This window comes from Anomaloglossus baeobatrachus, chromosome 2 (genome assembly GCF_048569485.1).
Source record: "Anomaloglossus baeobatrachus isolate aAnoBae1 chromosome 2, aAnoBae1.hap1, whole genome shotgun sequence".
Taxonomy (NCBI): Eukaryota; Metazoa; Chordata; class Amphibia; order Anura; family Aromobatidae; genus Anomaloglossus; species Anomaloglossus baeobatrachus.
In genome coordinates, this window is record NC_134354.1 from 737,800,132 (window position 1) to 737,813,117 (window position 12,986).

Sequence of the window (12,986 nt, forward strand, 5' to 3'; positions counted from 1 at the left end):
GATAACATTTGGAATTAACATATTTACATTTTTAATCATAACTCTTCCCAAGACGGGAGGCACATTTCTTTTAACGTTACAAACGGTTTACGGTTACGGTTTCCGCTCTCTCCCACCCAAGCAACCTGGCCCTGATGCTGCCCCTAAAACCCAGGCAGCACCCCTTGACCCACAGTCCAGCACACGGTACCCGAGCGGGATCTGTCCTTCCCTCCAGAGGGTAGCCACCGGTTCCTTTGGTGGCTGGGCCCTAGCCTGCTCTGCTGAGGGCCCTCCCTCCAACCTGCCTCTCCGGAGGCGGCATTGCGGAAAACGGTAACGGTAAACAACATATTTACAAGCCACTTAACGTTTGTGGTGCCCTGCAAGTTCACGGGCTTGTCCATGGATAGTTCCCATGCTAAAACTTTAAACGGTCCCCACGGGGACAACGGTGCCGGCTCCAGCAGGTTCAATCACTACAGACAATCAGGTAACTTCTTCTTGGATCAATCATTTTTAATTTTCAACTTTTAAACAAACAAAAGAATGGTGGTCCCAACGGGGACGGTGCAACGGGCATCCGCTGCCCTACTCCGGTCCTTCTGCTGCTTCATCCGAGGGAGGGGGCGCAGAGCTCACCCTGCTCTCGTTGGTGCCCCTGAGCTTCACATCCAGGGAAAACCACCCCCTCTCTCCGCAGTGTCGGGTGTACCGCACCATGTCCCCCGGCATGAGGTTACGGCCAGGATGCTCCTCGGGCAGATGGGCATTCACATCCCGCCGGGCTACAAACACTTCGGCCTCCAGGCCCGGTTCATATATAAACCCGTAGCCCCGGCGGACATCAAACCGCCTCACCTGCCCTTCGTACAACGGGCCCCGGACACGGAAGGTCGCTTGCCGCAGATTTTCTTTCTCCCGAATGGCTCGGGCCACCAGCTCGGCCTTCCTTCTCTCCCTCTCCGCGATCTCCAGGCCCAGCGATGTCGGCTCCCTATCCCAATACGGCGCTGCCGCCAGCGCCGGCGCACGGGTCGGGCCCCGCGGGACATCCAGAACGTTACCCACTGTCAGGAAGGTGGGCGGCGTATCCCGCGGTGTCGTGGCCTTGGGCGCTGCCTTGCAACAACAACCCGGCGCTACCTCAGCCGAGGTGTGGGGGATGGGCATAGGGGCTTTCCGCTGCTGGGCCTTTGGCTCGGAGCGGGTCATCGGCTCCGGCTCGGGGAACTTCTCGGGGGATGCCTCCGGTTCCACTTTCGGAATCTTCCACGGTAACACCTCCGGGGTGCCGCGGGCTCCAGCTACAGGTCGGCCCGCCTGGGCGGGGACGCTGGGTACTGCTACCGGTTGCGGTGGTAGCAGGCCTAGTGGCGGGGTCACGGTCTCCGGGACCGATGGTGAGGGAGGCAACGGGGGGAGAGGGCTTGGACCGGGCCGCCACAGCCGCGATGACCGGCCCTTCAAGGGCATCGGGACGTGGGTCACTCACCCTCCCTTTCTCCGCTTCCTCCTCGCGTCTCCGCACGGTGGCTACAACGTCCGCCATGTCGGCCTCCCACTCCTCCATGAGGAGCTGCATCCTGACCTGCAGCCTTTGGTAGAGCTGCGCGGTTCGGATCTCCACCCACGCCGCGGTTCCCGGCGCGGGGGCCACGGTGTCTCGGGACGGCATCCACATGGTGTCTTTCTCTCTTTCTTCCAGGAACGGTTTGTTTGCAGGGTCCTGACGTCCCTGCTTTTATAGCCGCAGCTACATGCGTCCAGCCGCCATCGCGTCCCCCTTAGCTCTTTCCGGCCCCTCCTCTCTCGGGGCGGGGTTTTGGCCTTCGCGCCTCTACTGCTCGAGAAGACGCTCGAGCGGGAACTTTTCGCGCCAAAGATGGCGGCTTCTGAAATTTTCCTGCCGGATACCTCCGGCGGTAACAAGGCGCACCTCTACCAGACGGCAGAGCGGTAAGATCCTGTTCGTGACGCCAAGTTGTCGCGGGCGGGGAGGAGGGTGTCAGCACACCGCGCTCACCCCCTTCTGCTCGGGTCCGGCGGCCGCTGCTCAGTGGTGGCTCGAGCTGTAGGCCGGATCTCGGGGGTTTCTCGCCCGTGAGTGAAAGGGGGGTTGTTGGGTGTGGGGACAGTCACCGCCGTCGCTGACCTTGCTGATCTGGCCCTACACAAAGCTGGACCCTTCAGGCTTTCTTTCTCTTCTGTCACTTCACTTGCTTTCCTCCTTTTTCCACTTTTCTACTTTCACTCTCACTTTCTTAACTCCTCTACTTAGCTCCTCACTCCTGCTCCTCCCTGAGCTGTCTGCACTCAAGCCCTGCCTGGGCTAATCTCTGTTGTTCACTCCAGCTCGTCCCTGAGCTGACTGCCTGGTTTCTCCCGCCTCCAGAGCTGTGACCTCCTCGGTGGGCGGAGCCAACCGCCTGGCCCACCCCCTGGTGTGAATCATCAGCCTCTGGAGGAAGGCAACAAGGATTTGTAGTTTAGCTGTGATGTGCCTACCTGGGGTGTGGGGTGTGGTGATGTTGTGACCTGTGACCCCTGGCTTGCCCAGGGCGTCACACACCCACACCTGTGTTAATGGAACAATCACTAAAACAATGTTAGCTGCTCCTTTTAAGGCAGGAATGCAATGATGTTGAAATGTGCTTTGGGGGTTAAAGTTCATTTTCTTAGCCAATATTGACTTTGCAAGTAATTGCTGTTAAGCTGATCACTCTTTATGACATTCTGGAGTATATGCAAATTGCCATTAGAAAAACTTAAGCAGTAGACTTTGTAAAAATTAATATTTGTAGCATTCTCAAAACTTTTGGCCATGACTGTATATCAGGGGACAGTACAGAAGCTCTGGAATGATCTTTTTACACTTAGGCCTGTAACGGGGACAAGGGTGCTCCTCTACGTCTAGAGGAAAGAAGGCTTAACCATAAGCACAGATGATGATTCTTTACTGTAAGAGCATTGAGACTATGGAACTCTCTGCCACATAATGTTGTAATGGATGATTCATTACTAAAATTTAACAAAAAACCTGGATGCCTTTCCTGAAAAATATAATATCACTGGTTACGTGCACTAGATTCTGTGATTGGGCAATAATCCAGGGAACTAGTCTGATTGCCGTATGTGCAGACTGGAAGGAATTTCACTTAATATGGAGCTTACTGTTTGCCGTAAGGGGTTGTTGCGTTCCTCTGGATCAGCATGTTAGGCTATGGGTTTAACTCGATGGACTTAAGTCTACCTTCAACCTTAAAAACTATGAAATTATGATTTCCATGTTTAACTAATCCAATTAGTCAAGAAGCCAGTCAATTTTAGAACACTATGAGAACAGACTTTAAAAGTTTGGCCTGCCTTTCTCCAGTGATGGGTTTACTCTATTAGATTTTCTGATTAATTATTAAATAATTGTATTTGAAATGGTGCAAGAAACTAAGCAACGCTTTTTAACTGTTATATTATTTGCATGTTAGTGCTGATATGTTTTGGTTTTAACAATCGATCCAGTGGCCTCTTGCTGCGTGGTCAGTTCTCCTGAGCCACAGCCTGTTTTGGTCTCTGTCCAAAGGCTGATGGTTCTTTTGTCTTTTCTTTCCTTTTTGAGTATGCTTCTATTTCAGGTGCCTCTACTTCGCTATTTGGTTCTGTCCTATTGCATCTTGGGAGGGGCTATTTATACTCGCCTTGGAACAGCCTTCTTTGCTGGCTATATTTCCAGGTGGTGGATAGGTGGTTGGAGTTCCAGCTCTTTAGCTAGAGGTTTATCCTGCATGTTAAACCCCAGTTATTTTCCCTGCAGAGAATCTGAGAGTGATTTGTTTCTCGAAGCCCCTTCCTTTTCTCTTAGTTTGGGTGTCTAGGAGGTTTCTCCTATTCCGCTTGTTTCTGGCTTCTTCTTATTTTCTTTTGTGTCTCCTGGGATAATATTTGAACACATTCCTAGGCCTGTGCCTCAAACTTTAGTTATGTGTATTTTTGTTTTTCTATTATCCCTGTTTTTTGTTGTTGCACATTGACTAGCGTTAAGGCCCATTTACACACAACGATATCGCTAACGAGATATCGTCAGGGTCACGGTGTTCGTGACACACATCCGGCATCCTTAGCGACGTCGTTATGTGTAACAGCTCCGAGCGAGTGTTAATGATCAAAAATACTCACCTAATCGTTGATCGTTGACACGTCGTTCATTTTCAAAATCTCGTTGGTCGGTGTGGACATAGGTTGTTCGTTGTTCCTGAGACAGCACACATCGCTTCGTGTGACACCCCGGGAACGATGAACAACAGCTTACCTGCATCCTTCGGCAATGAGGTGGGCGTGTTGTTAATGCGGCTGGTCTCCACCCCTCCAATTTTATTGGTCGGCCATTGCTTATTCTCAGGGTGCCAATCTCCATGGTCAGACAGGGACCAATCAGAGTCAGACTAGGGACTATCTTAATCTTGACAGAGACCTATTGGGCGCAGATGTTATGTTTCTCCTATTTTGTTTATAACTTGTTTGTGTGTGTGGGCACAATCGTAACAAGTACATTGGTTGCCTTGGGTCAAGAAACCCCCCAGACAAAGCATTACTAGCGAAACACGCATCGGATACAGCGGGTCCGTAGTTCCCTGCTTGTAGTTCTTCATCATTAATTTCTTTGTTCCGTCCTGGCATATACTTAGCAGATCTATGGCTGGTTTCATGGTCTAGTTTCTAGTAATTCTTTTGTAGTAGATGTGGTTGCGTATTTGGTGTATAGATCAGTGATCCACTCCTTCACGCTAGTCCTCTCACCTCATTAAAACTAATGCTATTATTTCTATCTATTGGCTCATCTTTGTGGAATTCTTACCTCCCTATATCTCTAATACTTGTGCTGAGCATATGGCATGATTACTGGGGATGCTTCTACTATGAGGGGTATGTTCAGATGCTGTTTCCATTTGTTCCCCTCTCCCTCACTTTTTTTCCTTGATCTTTCATTTTGTGCTGTGTCTTTCAATTTTTATGATGTATTAGTCTTCCATACTTTTATGATGTAATAAATTCATTGATTCACTTCATGTTCTACTTTTGTCCTGCAATTTATTTTGTACTAAATGTGTTTATATTAGTATTACTTATGGGCTATTGACATATGGATTGTGCCTATAGGTGTTGTCTTCTGATTAATTGGTAAACAATTGCATTTGACCTGGGGCAGTAAACTGAACAATACTTGCTAATTATGATATTATTTGCATATTAGTGCATTGGTTGCCTTGTATCAATGAAAGCCTCAAATTCAAACACCATTCCAAATCTAATTATGCATAGGAATCAGTATACTGAATGTATTCATTAGTTATGTCAATCCTTTTTAGCAGTCATACAAACACAAGACCTGATTGAACCCTCCCCAAAAGCTTTTTTTATGCTTATTTCTCCTTTTTCGGGGTCACAAAGCTGTGCCAAGTCTATCATAGTTTATATAAAAATGTTACAAAAATACATATAGCTGCACTCTAAAATGACTACATTGAATAAGTGAACTCTGATATTGCATTACTGCTATAGAAATATTTTGAAAAAAGAGATACTTAGTTTATGCATTGGCTAATGCATGTGAGCCCAGTAGAGCCATTTCAAGGTAGAGTCCCGGTATACAAGAGATGCCCATGTAAGCCCGATAACCCCGACAAGGTGATCTCTTGTATACAGACACCCTAACTTGAAATGCCTCTATCTGGGTTAAAAACCAATGTGTCTGGGCAGAAAGGATTCGGCTGGTTTCAGAGCGGGGTGCTCAGCCAGAAAGAAATGCACTACAAATATATCAAAAACACCGACCTGCACATCAAACAGGTGTGAATAGTTGCCAGCTGAAAACACATTATAACTACAAAAATACATACAGCTGCACTCTAAAATGCTAACATTGAATAAGGGAGCTCTGATATTGCATTACTGCTATAGGAATATTTGAAATAGAGTTACTTAGCTCATGTATTGACCAATGCATGTGAGCCCGGTAGAGGCATTTCAAGTTAGAGTCCTGGTATACAAGAAATTACCTTGTCTGGGTTACCGGGCTCACATGCATTGGCCAATACATAAGCTAAGTATCTCTTATATCAAAAACACTGACTTGCACATCCAACACCTGTCCCGCTGAGACTCAACCCAGCAAGGACCCGTTTTACCAAACATTTGCACCGCTAGAGGTAACCCGCTCCGGCACTGGGTTCCATCCTCTCCTCTGTGCAAAACCCCCACCTTCAGACACCCCCCTCCTTTCCGCCACTGCGACAAATCACGATCTTCCTCCTCTTCTCCGTCGATGTTGAATCCATCATCAGGGCGGGTGGGCGGGAACGATTCCAGTCACCGTCCAGGTAGGAATGCCCACCCACACCCCTGACCTGACCTATATACGACCCTTCAACAGCCCCACCCCCTGACCAATAGAACTGACCCCTAGTCCTAACTGCCCCTTAGTTACCACCCCCAAATTTCCCGCTCAAACTAAACTTTACATTAACCCCTTACTGACCCTATGGCCTGGCATCCCTCCTAGTCATGCTGCCCTCCCTTGAGCCCCTTTGGGGCAGCAGTCCGGGCTACTCTTGACTCCGGAATGTCTGACTAAAGGCCTATCATTCACCCAAAACCCCCTATCCCCCTTAGGGTTCTTATCTAAAATAAACACCAACACTGCGTGACATTGGATATAAAGGCCACAGCAGCCCCATTTATTAATAACAAAACACAGGCAATATAACAATACAAATCTTCATTGAAGAACACCCGAAAAGGAAGGGGGGGTACCTGAAGGTTGACCAAACTGTTCCTTGCAACAATGGCCCACCTCCTGGCCCTCAGCCGCAACACACCGACTCGAGAGCCGGTTCTACCACCCGACCTCTGCCCAGCTGATCCGTCTTTGACCGTCTCAAGCAACACCGTACCACATCCACACCACATGCCACATCCTCCAACAACAAACCTCCGTGACTCCTCGTGTTCCTACTCACCAGTTCACTGATTCTAAACGCACCAAAAAAGGCCAAAACGAAAGCGGTCCCAAACAAACGGCATTCATACTCTGAAAAGCACACACGGGGCAAAACTGACAACAAATTGCCCAGCAGTTCAAAAGACACCGGGCGCCTAAGGTCTCGGCACGCCCTTGCCCTACGGTAGCCCTTCAACGCCTGGCGCACCATGAAATCCTTAGTGACGTCCTTCCAGCCCAGTAACCTAAAAAAAAAAGCCATGCCAGCCAGCCTGCCAGCAACCGCCGACCATGACAGGCCTTCTTCCTTCGCTCTGCCCATCATGAATAAAACTAAATAAACCCTGTCATCTTCATTTACATCACCTCCAACCTCAGCAACCAACTCGAGCCAACGATCCCACGCTGCAGTATAGCTGCGCCACGTACTGGGTGCCACCGATTGTTTGATCAAATCCCAGGCTGGCTGCAAACCAGGTCCCACAACCAGACGGGCCACACGGTCTCCTGCTGCTCCGCGTCCGGCGCCAGCATTCAAAAACGGTCCCACTGGAAGTGAGATAAAGCATCAGCCACGGAATTCAGAACACCCGGCACATGCACAGCACAAACCCACAAATTAAGCTCCAGACACTTCAACACCAAATGCCGCAAGAGATCCACCACCGGAGGGAAATCAGCTGTCAACTTGTTAACACACTGAACGACCAACAGGTTGTCACACATAAAACGCACCTTTCTGTCTCTCAGATCCTGCCCCCAAACCTCTATGGCCACGACAATGGGAAAAAGTTCCAACAGGGCCAAATTCCTGGTCAAACCGGAAACCCGCCAAGATTCGGGCTACCTGCCGACACACCATCTCCCCCCAAAATATGCCCCAAAACCACTGGACCCCGCCGCGTCCGTATAAAGGACCAACTCATCATTGGACACCACCTCACGAAGCCACAATGACCGTCCATTATACAATTGTAAAAAACGGGACCACACTCTCAGGTCCGCCTTGTGCTCGACCTTCAAACGTACAAAATGCAAAGGATGCGACACGCCGGTAGTGGCTTGAGCCAAGCGACGGGAAAAAACTCTTCCCATCGGCAAAATCCTACAAGCAAAAATCAACTTTCCCAACAGGGACTGCAAATCCTGTAAACGAATTTTCTTGGCCTTCATTGCCATTTGAACACAACGCCTCAAATCCCCCAGCTTGTCTCCGGCAAGCGGCACTCCATGGCAACTGTATCTAACTCAATTCCCAGAATTTTCAAAACCGTAACCGGACCCTCCGTCTTTTCAGGCGCCAACGGAACGCCAAAGCGGCGAGCAACCTGCTCCACTGTCCGAAGCAAAAGGGAACACTGTAGGGATCCAACAGGCCCCATACACAAAAAGTCATCGAAGTAGTGCAACACTGAATCCAAGCCCGCCTCCTCCTTAATTACCCACTCCAAAAAACAGCTAAACTTCTCAAAATAAGAACATGAAATTGAACAGCGCATAGGCAAACAACAATCTACATAAAACTTGTCCTCCCACCAACACCCCAACAGGTGAAAACTGTCCGGGTGTACCGGTAACAGACGGAAGGCGACTTCCACATCCGTTTTTGCCAAAAGCGAACCACGACCCAACTTCCTTAGCCATTCCACTGCCCTATCAAAACGAACATACGAAACTGAAACCAGCTCAGAATCAATACCGTCATTCACCGACCTGCCAGTAGGATAGGACAAATGGTGAATCAGCCGAAACTTGTTAGGTTCCTTTTTTGGGACCAACCCCAACGGGGACACCACCAAGTCAGGCAATGGAGGAGCATCAAAGGGGCCTGCCATCCGTCCCAATTCCACCTCCTTCCGTAACTTACCTGCCACTATATCACCATGGAAGCGAGTCGACTGTAAATTTTTCAAACGAATCTCGCCAGGCTTAAGAACTGACGATATCTTAAAACCAAAACGAAAACCTTCACTCAACAACTCCGCCGTCACTCGATCCGGGTATCTACTTAGAAACGGCGCCATCCGATCTACCCTCACTGGGGTCCTCCCTTTTTGACGAAGACTCTGCGGCCTTCCCTTTTCCCTTCCGGAAGCACTTGAGATAACTATGGGCGCCGCCGCAGCCCGAACATTCGTGCTTAAATCGGCAGGAGGACCCAAAGCAGCAGTCCTTTTCATTGAACTGCCAGCAAACGCCCTTTTTGGGCCCCGGCAAGGTGCCAAATGATCCCCTGCCGGCACCCCCTGGAAAGGACTGCGATGCCGACTTCGGCGCAGCCATCAGCCGCATCCATAAACTGATTTCTTTGTGGTCCCACCATAAACTAGGTCTGACCGCTTTCCTCTGGCGAAACTGCTCGTCATATCTTAGCCAAGCAGTCCCCCCATAGGTTCTATACGCCTCACAGATAGAATCCAGATAACAAAAAAGCGCCAAACAGTTATCCAGAGCCTTTTCCCCCACCACACTGGCCAGTATCACAAATGCCTGTAGCCAATTCTGAAAAGTGCGAGGAATAAGGCGATAACGCCGCCGCTCTTCCTCATCCTTTTTGCTCTCATCCGGTTTAACCCGATCCAGGTTAAACTTCTCCAATGGAAGTAAAGAGAATATTTCAACATATTCGTCCTTCCATATTTTCTCCCTAATCTCCTGCTTCAAATGCGCCCCCAACGGCCCATCAAAGCAGACATACACTTCTCCTCTCGCCTTGTCATCTAAACGAACAACATCCACTGCAGCAGCATCTGCGGCAGCGGGAGCCGCCACCACCGGCTCACTAACAACATTTCCACTGGCCACCGCGCCGGCCGCGGGAGCCACAACATCCTGAACTGTCGCACCAGCCGCTCCCTGCCACACCATGCTAGGGCCCCCCACGGGTGCAAATAAACCCCTAACCAACCACAGCAACTCAGATGCCACGCTACCGTCACCCGGCCCCACATTCATACTCTGCCCACCACTCGGGCCACCAGGCAAACCGCCCATACCACCAACCACATTCAAACCCTGCACGCCACTCATATCACCAGACTCACCATCCACTGCCAAACCAGTCATACGAGAAATAGGAAAAACCGTGGTCTTACCAGGCTGACTCCGAGCAGATCCCGAAACAGCCGTCACATGTCCTCTGCGTCGCACTCCAGCCGGTTCGACGTCGTCAGCGATATGGTCCCTGGTGTCGTCCTCCACGACGTCCTCCTCAGAGATGGCGTCCTCCTCCTCACTGGACCCAGGTCCAGAGAGCCTGCCGTCCGGCAGGCTCGACCTTTGACCCCGTCCGCCCGCAGAACCACTTGTCCTCAGCGCCGTCCGCGACGATCCAGAAGCCGGCGCCTCCGTATAATCCCTGCCTGGGGCATGCCGGCCGGCATCCCCGCGCACTTCCTGCAGTCCCCGACGTCATCCTGTTGCTGTCCGTCCTCCGTTCTAGAAGGCCAGGCCCCACTGATCCGGGCCGTCTCCATATGGGATCCACCGCCGGCACTGGAGCCCTATGCACCTGCATAGGCACCGCTCGTCTCCCTGTATGTGCTGCAGGGGCCAATGCAGCCTCATCCTGGCCCTGTGCCCCCGCTGGCCCACGTGACCACGCCGGCCCACGTGACCGCGCCGGCCCACGTGACCACGGCGACCCATGTGACTGCGCCGACCCACGCGACTGCAGCGGGTCAGGTGAGCGCGGCGGGTCAGGTGAGCTCGCCGGGTCAGGTGACCGCGTCGGGTTACGCAGCCGCGACGTGCGCGTCACCACTGTGCGCCGTGAACTGGAAGTGGAGGGGAAGCCGGCCACGTCAGTCACCGCCCCGCTGCCTTGATGCCCGCGGCCCGACTTCCGGCCTAGGCCTCGCGACGTCCCGACTCCTGGATCCACCGCCGCCGCAGCACGTCCTCCACTGGGGCTCCGTCTCTGCTGCCGGCTCCTCGGTGTCATCTCTGGGTTGAGGCGCTCCGGAGGCCGCGATCTTCGCTGCCGCTTCGGAGGCAGGGGGGTCCCATCTTCAGCGCCATCGCCGGTCCATCGCTGCAGATGCTCCTTCATCCACCACTGTCCACACTGCTCCACCATCCTCTTCATCTGTGCCATGAGGTCTTCCGTCTTCAGGATCCAGACGCTCCAACGATTCCAGTCACCGTCCAGGTAGGAATGCCCACCAACACCCCTGACCTGACCTATATACGACCCTTCAACAGCCCCACCCCCTGACCAATAGAACTGACCCCTAGTCCTAACTGCCCCTTAGTTACCACCCCCAAATTTCCCGCTCAAACTAAACTTTACATTAACCCCTTACTGACCCTATGGCCTGGCATCCCTCCTAGTCATGCTGCCCTCCCTTGAGCCCCTTTTGGGCAGCAGTCCGGGCTACTCTTTGTCAGCTGTCTACACCTGGGTCCTGCAGCAGCCGTGTCCACACTCTTTTCAGTAGATGTGTCTCTCCATGTGAGAAAATCCCTGTATGCAATATCATCATCATCCCCCAGATAAGACCCTATTGCGCCATTGTCTCTCCTAATTGATAAAATGACTTCAAAACGCAGACACTTTCATATTCTAAGAAAAATGAATGAAACCTTGTATAAAGAAGGATATATCTAAATTAGGACAAGCCTGCCTCTTTTTCCAGGATAAGGAAGCAAGATTTGATGATTCTGGCAACAGCTCCTGTCGGCAAAATAAATCTCCATGCATGTTTGGCCAAGCCATCAAGCCTTATAATTGGATTAGTGAATGTCAGGAAATATACTCAATCCTAAGAATGGGTGGCTATCATTTTTAATAGACCTTTTCAAGCAACATTTTATAAAAAGCCACAAACAATCCTTGGCCATGTATACTATATTTTAGAGCTTACGCTACATTTTGTATGTGTCTGCATCATCATACAGGGTGTCATGCAGAAGCCAAAATGTACTGCACTCCTTACCATCACCCTCCTTATACCTGATCTAAAATTGCACACAAGTGTTTTATTCCTATTTCCATGAATTTGGTGTGTGGGCTTAGCCACGCTCCATCCTGACAACTTTGCTACACCTATATTGGCAGAGCTGCTTGAAACTGGCATGAAATCGCAAAAAGTTTAAATTTGTTTGCGCAATGCAAAGTTCTGGACTATTCAACTAGTCCGATTCAGTAAGACTGGCATTGCGCCCGTGAGTCTTAATGAAGGGCCCTCTAAGGTACGATGTGCAAAATACGTTAAGAGGCATATACCACTTAACCAATTCAGCGCATCGTATTAGTGGCATGAGACTCCAAAGTGTTTTATGTGGTGTAAATGTGGCGCCTCTGAGGTTTCAGTTGCCACAGAGTATTTTACCCAAATTTGGGTGTAATGTTAAACCCAGATCCTGAGGAGGTCAGTCCTGGTTTCAGCACATTACACACCCAAATACACACCAGGTTGCCCTGTTCCCACTGGGGACTGGATTTGGGTAGGGCAATATAGGGGTAGCTGACAGAGAGGCATTTATAAGATGCCCTCAAAAGGGGCCCCAGTCCCACTAGCTTAGGATCTGGGAGGGGGGAGGTGCAGCCAGCAGGGGGAGTCAGGAGCCACCAGAACAGTTAGAGAGTTCTCCAGCAGGAGAGTAAGGGAGCAGTCACATCTTACAGCTGCTCCGGTAGGTAGGAGGAGAAGTTCACACGATTGCCGTGGGGAGAGGGATCTCTGCTCCCCACGGAATCGATGCCACATAGGGCGGCAGGACCCTAGGGAAGATCATACTCCACGTTGGTTTTCCAGAATCCTCCTGGCCGGGGAAAGTTTCAAGCTTCCCTGAGCACAAAGTGCCCTAGAGCACAGTGCTATATTGGATCCGCGGCCTTGGATGACTTCAGACCCCACAGCGGAACCGCGGCACCTGCATACAGGGACAAGAGCTTGACTCGTGAAACCCAGGGCCTCCTCGTAGCTTCAAGCCAGGGGATCCAAAGCACAATGTTACAAGGAGAGAACCCACCGAACACCAAACCGGAGTGATCTCTAACAGGTTCGGG